Consider the following 11876-nt stretch of genomic DNA (forward strand, 5'->3'; position numbering starts at 1 on the left):
GTGGCAGGGGGCCACAATATCTGGCCCTGTGTGGGACTGAAGGTCCCCGAGCCTCACACAAGCGCAGCTGGTGGTGTGCTGGGGGGTGGGGGAAGAGAGATAAGAGTCTTTTGGGGAACTCATGTTCGGAGAATATCACAAGTTCACCTATGCTGTCGCCATCTTGTTCCCATCCAGCTGAAAATTACTTTTAAAAGCTTTATGGGTTTTGAATGAGATTTGACTCACTCTATAGACTAATTTCAAAAAACTGGCATTTTAATTGTACTGAGTATTCTAATCTTTAAATAGGGTATACATCTTCATTTATTTAGGTTGTCTTTGATTTTTTTTCTGCAAAATTTCTATGTAAGAGGCCTTGCACATATTTGAATATTTGATGCTTTTGTAAGTAATCATTTTAATTTTATTTCCGTTGTTTATTGTTACTAAATATGCATACAGTTTGTACAATTTGTTTTGCACATTACTTTTGCATTTTGTTAATTTTATAAATTCACTTAGTTGAAATAGCTTTCTATACACACAATCAAGTATTCTATAAATAATGAGGATTTTAATTCTTTCTTGCTGATCAGAATGACTTTGTTGTTGTTATTGCTGCTTTATTGTTCTAGTTAGGCCTTTTAGTACAACATTGAACTGATAGTGTGAGAATAGGCATGCTCACTTTGTGCCCAATCTTCGAGGGAAAGAATTCATTGTTTCATTATGATGTTAGCTATAAGATTTTTGTAAGTGCTCTTTGTTTGTCTCAAGTTTAATTAAGACATTAAAAATAACAAGTGAGGCTTGAATTTTTGCAAGTACATTTTCTACCTCTATTGAAATGCTTGGATAATTTATTTTCTTTACTCTGTTAATGAGATGTATTATGTGCTTGATTTTTGGATGCCAAATCAAATTTTCATTCCTGTAAAACTTGTTCTAATTGACTTTCTAATATTCACTTAAAAACTTTTGTATCTATGCCCAGTTTGAAATGTTTTAAAAATTTTAATTGTTAGATTTTGGTACCAGGATAGTGCTGTTCTGATTAGATGAGTTGAAGGTTAGAAATTGTTTTTGTTTTCCATTTGTTGAATGAATTTGTATAATGCTATATTATTCTAGCCAGATGTGGTGGCTCTTGCCTGTAATCCCAGCATTTGGAGGGTGAAGCCGAGAGGATTGCCTGAGCCCAGGGGTTTGAAACCATCCTGGACAACTTGGAGAGATCTCATCTGTACAATAATAGTTTCTTGGATGGTTGAGGTGGAAGGATTGCATGAGTCTAGCAGCATCAGACTGCACTGTACTCCAGCCTGGGAAATGGAATGAGACAGGCTCAAAAAAAAAAAGGCTTTTATTCTATCTTAAAAATAATTTTTAAAAATGATAGGAAACCATCTGGGTCTGGAATTTTCTTTTATTCTGTTTTGCTTAAAAGCATACAATGTATGATTTCAATCTTTTAAATATTTATTGAAGCTTATTTTGTGGACCATTATACAGTATGTAAAAGAATGCACATGCTTCAGTTGTTGAGTATAGTGTAAAATATGTCATCTGGAAATTGGTTGATAGCTTTTTTTTTAATGTCTTCTGTGTTCTTATTAATTGTTTTGTCTAGTTTTTCTGACTATTACTGAGATGTAGTGCTAAAATATACAACCACAAGTGTAAATTTGTCTATTTTTCTCTTTAGTTCTGTCAATCTTTATGAATTTCAACATTCTGCATTGGGCATATAGACATTTAAGAGTATTATGTCATTTTAAATGAATTGACCTTTTTATTACTATGAAATATCTTTTTCATATGTAATAATGTCCTTTGTCATGACATTTGTGCATTCTAATACAAATATAGCCACACCATTTTATGCTTATTTTTTACATGGTGTAGTTTCCCATTATTTCACTTTTAAAATCTCCAGGGCTTATATATTTAAAGTATATTTCTTTTAAACAACATATAATTAGGATCTCCTTTTTACATTTATTCAGAAATATATTTCTTTTGTGTGTTTAGTCCATGTCTATTTAATTGTAAGGTTGGAGTTAAGCCTACCATCTGGGTGTGTGTTTGCTTTTTGTCTGGTTTATTATTGTTCATATCTATTTTTCCTATATATTTGTTCATATGTTTCTTTGTTTTACTTTTTTTAATGAGAAAGTAATTTTGTTTCTTCTTATTATTTGTTTTATTTTCCATTCATTGTTATGTTATGCTTCTTGACGTTATCTATTTAAACCTGCATGAAGATGCAATATGCATCTTTCACTTACTTCTACATGTGCTATAAACCTAACGGTATACCATTAGTATTTTTTTATAGTCTATGGTGTTTTAGAGAAGTGTGTGTGTGTGTGTGTGTGTGTGTGTGTGTGTGTGTGTGTGTGTCCCTAGCCTTCAGAACTATCCTGTGCATTCAGTGAATGTTTAGGGCAAATATTTGGTAGGTGAGTGCAGACTTGTTCTGTTTTAGGCTTTTTATAATTCCAATGTATCACATCATCCAATATGCAACTGTAATAGTTTGTTAAATATTCTTCTTTCTTCTCTCTATCCTTTTTTAGGGTAGATTCCTCCAGCTTTTCATGGGATAAAGATGGTCATGGATTGTTTCATTTCTAAAAATGAAAAGTTATATTCTGAAAATTAGTTAATGTAGATCTGTGTGCCTCCTCAGGTCTCTGATATATTTGTAAAAACCTTTATTTTGTTGCTTATATTAGGATGATTTTGTTAGGATGAAAGCAATGGTACCAAGACTTTGCTTATTCTTTTGGGAAGTGAAGTTTCTAGCACATTTTGAAAACATTTTTGACTTTATTTTAGTCTCATTTTAGAGATCCACAGTGGAATTTGCTAACTAAAATTTTCTAGCTGCATGGTCCTTTGTTTTATGTTTGGCTAACATATATCCACTAGCTAATGTATTCTAACCATTGACAAATTAGTAGATAATGATTCTACTTTCACTAATGGCTTATTTACCGGAACACAGATATCGAGTTAGAACAATTCAGCATTTACTTAAAATTACTGCCACTGTATGTAATAATCTTTTAGTCTACTTTCTAAGATTTTTCACTGAGGCTCTTCTATTATACTTAGATGAAATGTCATTATCTTCATCTTATTGGTTTGACTATTTTCCTTATAATTTTATTATAAAGTGCCCCAATGACTAGCAAAAATTCTTGAGTTTTCAGGATGGTAGATAAGAAAAGAAACAACCTGTTGAAATGCTGAAAGCTGCTCCGTTTGTAAAATAACAAAACTGACTGAAATCAGTTGGAACCAATGTTGCCGACTGAAGTTCATGCAGAACAAACTTGCTGATCGCACAGTCTGACTTTTCACTGCATATTCAATACTAACTCTCCCTAAATTTGCAAATGCAGCCCATGAGAGAGGCCTAAAGAGGTAACTGTGCATTCCTGAGCGCCTTCCAGACTTCCCACCAATTACCAGCTAATCCTAGAATCCACCCCTAAGCCTTTTCTAATAAAAGTATTGCCTAAAACCAACACAGGAAGTCAGATTTAAGCTGGACTCCCATCTCCTTGTTGGTCAACTTGCAATAAAAATCTTTTCTTTTCTTAAAACCTAATGTCATTGTACTGGCTTCTGTACACATTGGGCAGCTAGCCCTTTGGCTTGGTAACACACTATGCTTTTTAAAAAACTATATTTCACACCGACTGTCTTTTATACTTCATCTAAGAAATATAATCTGCATATATTGTTATTTATTAAGATATGTTATACTTGACTTTATTTTAGAGGTGATGTCTTCAAAATATATTTCTTGTATTTGTTTGTCTTCTTCCAACCATCCTTCCCTCAGTAATATGGGTTTTTTAAGCCTCGTTGCCTACATTTCATAATTGTGCAGGTGCTGCATAACTCCATAATCATTCATTCATCTCCTCATTAATGTTCTGCATGTACTTGATGCTTGATATACAACAGTGAGTAAGGACTAGTCAGTGACCAAGATTGGTTATATTATATTGTTACATATTCTTTTGTAGTTCTCTCTTTTTAAATCAATAACTTGAGGAGGGATCAAAGACGGCCACTGCGGAGCAGCAGATCAGCACCACCTTCACTGAGCAAGACAGAGAGTAGGGGCCCAGCTCCCAATAAACACAAGCACCCTGAATAGCTTTGGATGAGTGAAGAGCCTTGCACCCAGCAGAGATATTTTCAAACACGCAGAGATGAGGAAGCAGAGTGTCACAACAGCAGACGCTAGAATCTAGGTACTCCCATCTGCCACTGTGCACAGAGTTGTATAGGAACTTTAACCTTGCCCTGTGTATGAGAGGTGATGCGAGATTCTGACATACTCTGTGTTGGTTCTCCCCACAGAGCCCATAAGTTGTTTGTCCCACATGGGAGGAGTCCTGGTCATGGCACAGCAACAGGCAACAGGAACCCAAGCAAAACAAGAAACAAACCCACACTGGGACAGTCCTTGAGCATGTACTTTCTGCTGGCAGAGTCCAACAGTCAGTTCCCTGCAGATTATACTGGGCTGGCGTTTGCTGCCAACATCTGGTGGCCAACCCCCACCCCTGATCTGGAAGAGACTCCTGCCAGTCCCACATGTCTACAGTGCAGATACCCCTGTGGCAAGGAACTTGCTCTCTTTCAAGTGCTGAGCATGGACTTGAACAGGGAGGGAGCGACAGGAAAGACACCTGAATTCTTTCCCAGCAGGAAGTTTTCTGGACTTCAAACCACAAACAACAGACGAGGGCCCAACCTTCACCTATTCCCCACAGAATATTTGCAACAGGTGCTGAAAACCAGCCTGAATGGACTAACCATGGGAAAAAATCTGCAGCAGAAAATCCTTTTCCAGGGTGGAGCATGAAGCAGATGTGAATACCCTTCTTTCATTCACTGAATAATCTATATTGAATGACAAAAAAGGCTTGAGAACAGAAAGATATTAACTAGCTTCTAAACAACAAAATGAAAGAATGAGGAAGACTTTTCAAAAATGAGGAAGACTCAATGAAGAAACACAAAAAATCCTGAGTCTTAAAGATACAATGACCCTCAAGAAGCAACTATTAGTACACAAACAATGGAAGCTCCCCAGAATGACCTGCCCCCAGATGATGGTCACAGAACTCAGAGACTGGATGACTAACATGAATAAAGAGAACCATGAGAAACTAGAAGCCAGATTCACCAAAGTCATACAAGAAGTAAAAGCAGAGTTGGCAATTTCAGAAAGGCCCATTCCAAAATACTAGAAATGAATAATTTCATCCTGGAATTTAAAAACACAATAAGCATGGGGAGCAGGACCAATCAGGCAAAGAAAATAATCTCAGAGCTTGAAGTTCAAAATATGAAACTAAACCAGTCTGTCAAAAACATAGAAATAGGGTTTAAAAAAAAAAAGGAGCAAAGTTCTTGAAAAATGTGGGACTATGTCAAGATGCCAAATCTATACCTGATTGGTATCCCTGAAGCAGGAGAAGAAACTGAAATTACCATGGGTCAAGCATTCTATGAGGTCATACAAGAAAACTTTCCACATAATTCAGGTGCCAAGTATTCAGAGAACCCCTGCAAGGTGTCACATAAAAAGACCATTTTCAAAACACATAATAATTCACCTCCAAAAAAGTAAGCATTGAAGAAAAAAATATTCTCTTGGCAGCAAGAGAGAAAGGTTAGACCACTTACCAGGGAATACCCATCAGAATCACTCCAGACTTATCTACAGAAACACTACAAGCCAGAAGGGACTGGAGTTCCATTTTGAACATTCTCAAAGATAAGCAATTCCAGCCAAGAATTTCCTGCATCACCAAGCTAAGCTTATCAGTGACAGAGAATTAAAATCCAACCCAGATATCTTATTTCTAAGAGAATATGCCACCTCCGGTTCAGCCGTTCAGGAGATGCTTAATTAAGTGTTGAATACAGAAACAAAAGAATGGTCACACCCATCACAAAACTACAGGCAAGCGCATAGATGACAGAGCAAATAGGTTACTTTACAAAAATGAAAATATACACATATATAAATACAAAAGTAAAAAGGAAGCAAAGCAACCCCTTAAGAGTCCTATGACAGAACTAAACTCTCACCTTTCAATAATCAATTTGAACTTGAATGAACTGAATGTGCCATAAAAGAGGCATAGATTGGCAAATTGGATAAAGAAGCACAATCCAACATTCCACTGCCTCCAGAAAACTCATTTCACTGCAAAGCATAACCACAGACTTAAAGTTAAAGATGGGAAAATGACCTTTCAGGCAAATGGAAAGCTGAAAAGAACAGGGGTAGCTATTCTAATACCAGACAATACAGAATTCAATCTATCAAAAGTTAAAATGGACATGAAAGGATACTATATAATGATAAAGAGCTCAACCCACCAGCAAGAAATAGCCATCTTAAACATATATGCACCCAACAGAGGAGCAGTAGGTTTTATAAAAATAACTACTAAGTAAACTAAAAGAAGACATTGACATTCACACAATCATTGTTGGAGACCTCAATATCCTGCTAACAACCCCAGACAGATAGTTGATGCAAAAAACCAACGAGGAGATCTAGAACCTTGATTCAACTCTAAGTCAAATGATTTAACAGACATCTACAGAACACTCCACTCAACGACTGCAAATTATACATTTTACTCATCAGCGTATGGAACATACTCCAAAATCAATCATAATCTCGGTCATAAATCAAGTGTGAACACATTTCAAAAGGTCAAAATAATACCATGCAACCTCTCAGATCACAGTGGAATAAAAAATAAATAGTCCCACTAACAAGATCCCCCCCAAAACACACAAAGATATGAACACTAAATGACATGCTGCTTTGCAGTCACCAACACCTTGAGATTTTTTCCATCAGCCATGGTCAACCCCACCATGCTCTTCAACATCACCATCAATGGCAAGCCCTTGGGCCACATCACTTTTGAGCTGGTTGCAGACAAATTTCCCAAGACAGTAGACAACTTTCATGCTCTGTGTGATGAAAATAGATACAAAAATTCTTAACAAGATTCTAGTAAAATTTACCTAACAACACATCTCAAGGACCATCCACCATGACCAGGTGGGCTTCATTCCTAGGTTGGAGGGCTTGTTCAACATTTACAAGACCATAAATATAATTCAGCATGTGAACAGATGTAAAACCAAGAACCACATGGTTATCTCATTAGATGCAGAAAAACCATTTGACAAAATCCAGCATCTCTTCTTAATAAAAACCCTTGAACATCTAAACATAGAAGGAGCATTCTTTTGAACAATAGAAACCATCTATGATAAACCCACAGCCAACATTTTGCTCAATGGGCAGAAGTTGGAAGCACTTCCCCTAAGAACTGGTACAAGACAAGGATGCCCACTTTCAACCCATGTATTCAACATAATGCTGGAAGTCCTTGCCAGAGCAATCAGGCAAGAGAAGGAAATTCAGGATATCCAAATAGGAAAAGAGGAAGTTGAACTATCCCTCTTTACAGACAATTTGAGTATATAACTAGAAAACCCTAGGGAGTCTGTCAAAAGCATCCTTACTCTGATAAATAACTTTGGCAAATTCTTGGGTTACAAAATCAACATAAAAAAGACTGTTGCTTCTGCTGGTGTATTTAATTACATTTATGGTCTTGTAGATGTTGAACCAGCCCTGCATCCCGGAGATGAAACTTACTTGTCATGGTGGATGATTTTTGAGATGTGTTGTTAGAATCTTGTTGAGACTCTTTGCATTTATGTTCATCAGGGATATTGGCCTGTAGTTCTCTTCCTTTGCTGAATCTTTACCCAGTTTGGCTATCACTGTGATGTAAGCTTTATAACATGATTTTGGGAGAGTTTCACCTTTCTCAATTGCCTGGAATACTTTCAATAGGATTGGTTTTACCACCTCCTTGTATATTTTGTGCAATTCCATTGGAAATCTGTCTGGTCTAGGGCTTTTTTGATAGGTATTTTTCTTATGACAAAGTCAATTTCCTGGGTTGTTATTGGTCTACTTAAGATCTCAGTTTCTTCTTGTTTCAACCTTGGGAGGTTGTGTGGTGTTAGAAAATCCTCCATTTCATTCAGTTTATAGAGTTTGTTTCCATACAGTTGGGCATGGCAATCTCTGATAATCTTTTTATTTCTTCAGGGTAAGTTACTTGACTCTGAAGTCAATATTTTGTATTTCTGATTGTGTTTATTTAGGCTTTTCTCTCTTTTTCTTGGTCATTCTGGCTAGGGGGTCCATCAGTATCATTTATCCTTAAAAAGATGTGGGAAAAAGCTTTTGGGAAAATCTAGCATCCCTTCTTGATAAACACCCTCAAACACCTAGGCATAGCTGGAACATACCTCAAGATAGTAAGAGTTATCTATGATAAACCCACAGACAACACATTGCTAAACAAACAGAAATTGAAAGCATTTACCCTGAAAACCAGAAAAAGACAAGGCTGCCCACTCTAACCCCTCCTGTTCAACATAGTGTTGGAAGTTCTAGCTAGAAAGATCAGAAAACAGTAGGAAATCAAGAGTATCCAAATAGGAAAATAAGTCAAGTTTTCCATCTCTGCTGACAATATGATTCTATACCTCGAAAATCCAAAAGAGTCTGCCAAAAAACTTCTTGCACTGATAAAGGACTTAGGCAAAGTCAGTCTTAGGGTACAAAATAAATGTGCAAAAGACAGTCATCAATAGCAAGTAGGCAGAGAACCAAACAAAAAACACAATCCCATTCACAATAGCCACACACACAAACACAAAAATGAAATACCTCAGCATCCTCCAAACTAGATAAGTGAAAGATTTTTTACAATGAAAACTTCAAAACACTGCTTAAAGCAGTCAAAGATGACATAAACAAACGGAAAAATATTCCATGCTCATGGATTGGAAGAATCAACATTGTTAGGATGTCCATCCTACCAAAGACAATCTACACATTGAGTGTTATACCCATTAAATTACCAACATCATTCTTCTCAGACCTGGAAACAACAATACAGAAATTCATATGGAAATATAAATGACCACGAATAGCCAAAACAATCTTTAGCAAAAGAAACAAAACTGGAGGGATCAAACTTCCAGAATTTAAATTCTATTATAAAACTATAATAATAAAAATAGCCTGCTATTGGTACAAGAACAGACATATGGACTAATGGAACAGCATAGATATTCTGGAAGCAAAACCCCAATTTCTCAACCAACTCATCTTCAACAAAACCTCCAACAACAACCACTGGGAAGAGGAGAACTTATTCAATAAATGGTGCTGGAAAACTGGCCGACCACATGCAGAAGATTAAAACAGGAACCCTGCCTATTACCATACACAAAAATCAACTCCGAATGGATCAAAGGTTTAAATGTAAAACCTCAAACTATAAGAAGCTTAGAAAATGCAGAAGATACCCTTATGGAAATTGGAACTGGCAACCAATTCCTGATCAAAACCCCAAAAGCCCATGGCATAAGAGATAAAATAGACAAGTGGGACCTCATCAAACTGAAAAACTTCTGCAAAGCAAAAGACACCTTCAAGAGAGTGGGGAGACAGCCCACAGAATGGGAAAATAATATTTGCCAACTGCATATCTGACAAAGGCCTAACATCCAGGATCTACAAGGAACTCAAGCGTGCTGAAAGGAAAAAAAAACAGCCTCATTAGAAAGTGAGTAGAAGACATGAATAGACACTTCTCAAAAGAAGACATATGAGTGGCCAACAGACACATGAAAAAGTTCTCTGCCTTGCTGATCATCAGAGAAATGGAAATCAAACCCACATTGAGATACCATCTAACTCCAATAAGAATGACCATCATTAATAAAACAAAACACAGCCAGGCTGGGTAATCTCAGCACTTTGGGAGACTGAAGTGAGTGGATTGCCTGAGCCCATGGGTTCGAGACCCACCTGGGCAACTCAAAAAATAAAAAAATAAAAAATAAAATAAAAACACAGCAGATGCTGATGAAGACACGGAGAAAAGGGAATGCTTCTGCATTGTTGGTAGGAATGAAAACTAGTTCAACCTCTATGGAAAACAGTGTGATGGTTCCTAAAAGAACTAGAAATTGACCTTCCATATGATTCAGCAATCCTCCTTCTGGGAATATACCTGGGGGAACTTGAATCCCTTTACAAAAAAGATACATGCACTTGCATGTTTGTTGCAGCACTATATACAATAGCAAAAACATGGGAATCAATCATGCTGCCCATTGAAAGTGGACTGGATTTTTAAAATGTGGTACATATATATGATGGAATATTATGCAGCCATAAGTAATAAAATTATGGACTTTGCAGTAACTTGGATGGATTTAGAGTCTATGATACTCAGTGATTCATCACAGAAACAAAGAACTGAGTACCACATGTTCTCACTCATAAGCGGACCATGAACATTTATCATAATACTACAAGAAAGGGATTAGCAGCGGCTGGAAACTGCCAGGGGAGGGTGAAGGGCACAAAACATTAATAAGGGTACCTGATCTCAAATCAGGCATAGTGCTGACCAAAGATAGGCCCAAACTTTACCTGTATGATGACCACTCGTATACCTAATCTTGAATTGTACCCCATGTATTTAAAATAAAATGAATTTAAAAAGAAAGAAAGAAAAAAAGACAGTTGCATTTCTATACACCAGCGACAAGCAGGCAGAGATCCAGATAAAAAAATACAATCCCATTCAAAATAGTCACACACAAAAATGAAATACATTGGCATCAACTTAATCAGAGAAGTAAAACCCATTTACAATGAGAACTACACAACACTGTGCAAATAAATGAAGGATGACACAAGCAAATGGAAAAACATCCTGTGCTCATGGATTGGAACATCAATGTTGTCAAGATGTCCATCCTATCCAAGACAACCTACAAATTTAATGCAAAGTCCATCAAACTACCAACATCACTTTTTACAGACCTGGAAACAACAATACAGAAATTCATATGGAAACAAAAAAGACCATAAATAGCCAACAATCCTCAGCAAAAGGAACAAAGTGGAAGGTATCACACTTCCAGACTTTAAACTTTATTACAAGAACATGGTAACCAAGAGAGCATGGTATTGATACAGGAACAGGCACATAGACCAGTGAAACAATGTCTCAACCAAGTACTTATTTGAAATACAAAATCCTAGGAGATTTATTGATTTAATGTTGCCTTAGTAGACATTTTAGCAGATAGGTCCAGTCTAGCACCTGTAAGATATTCTTTTTAAAATTATTCATAGCTGTTTAATTCAAAATAGCCAAAATCTGAACATAATCCAAATGTCCTTCAATGGGGGAATGGTTAAGCAAATTGTTGCATCTGTATCATGAAACACAACTCAGAAGTTAAAAGGAACAAACAGGTCGAATCTGTACAATAATTTGGGTAGATCTTTTTTTTTCCTCTTTTAAAAAATGCATTTATTTGTTTTTTTAAATTTTTTATTTATTTTTATTTTTTCAATATTTTTTATTATGGTTTTGTGGGATACAGTTAAGGGTGAGGTGTACAATTACCTTTCATTCAGGCACCCTGTTGATAAGAGGTGTTTCCCCTTCCCCAGATGGATATTTGCTACTGTAAATCCCACTCCCCTCTCCCTCATAGTTTCCCACTACTGTCAGTCATTTTCTTATACTATTACATTGGATGTTCAAGGTCCATTATATGAGTGAGAACATGTGATACTCAGATTTTTGTTTCTGTGAGAGGTCACTCAGTATTATAGACGCTAGCTCCATCCAGGTTGCTGCGAAATTCATGATTTTGTTCTTTTTTATGGCTGTGTAGTATTCCATTGTGTATATGTACCACATATTTTTAATCCA

This window comes from Carlito syrichta, unplaced genomic scaffold (genome assembly GCF_000164805.1).
Source record: "Carlito syrichta isolate Samal-C Ts95f unplaced genomic scaffold, Tarsius_syrichta-2.0.1 Scaffold314743, whole genome shotgun sequence".
Classification (NCBI taxonomy): Eukaryota; Metazoa; Chordata; class Mammalia; order Primates; family Tarsiidae; genus Carlito; species Carlito syrichta.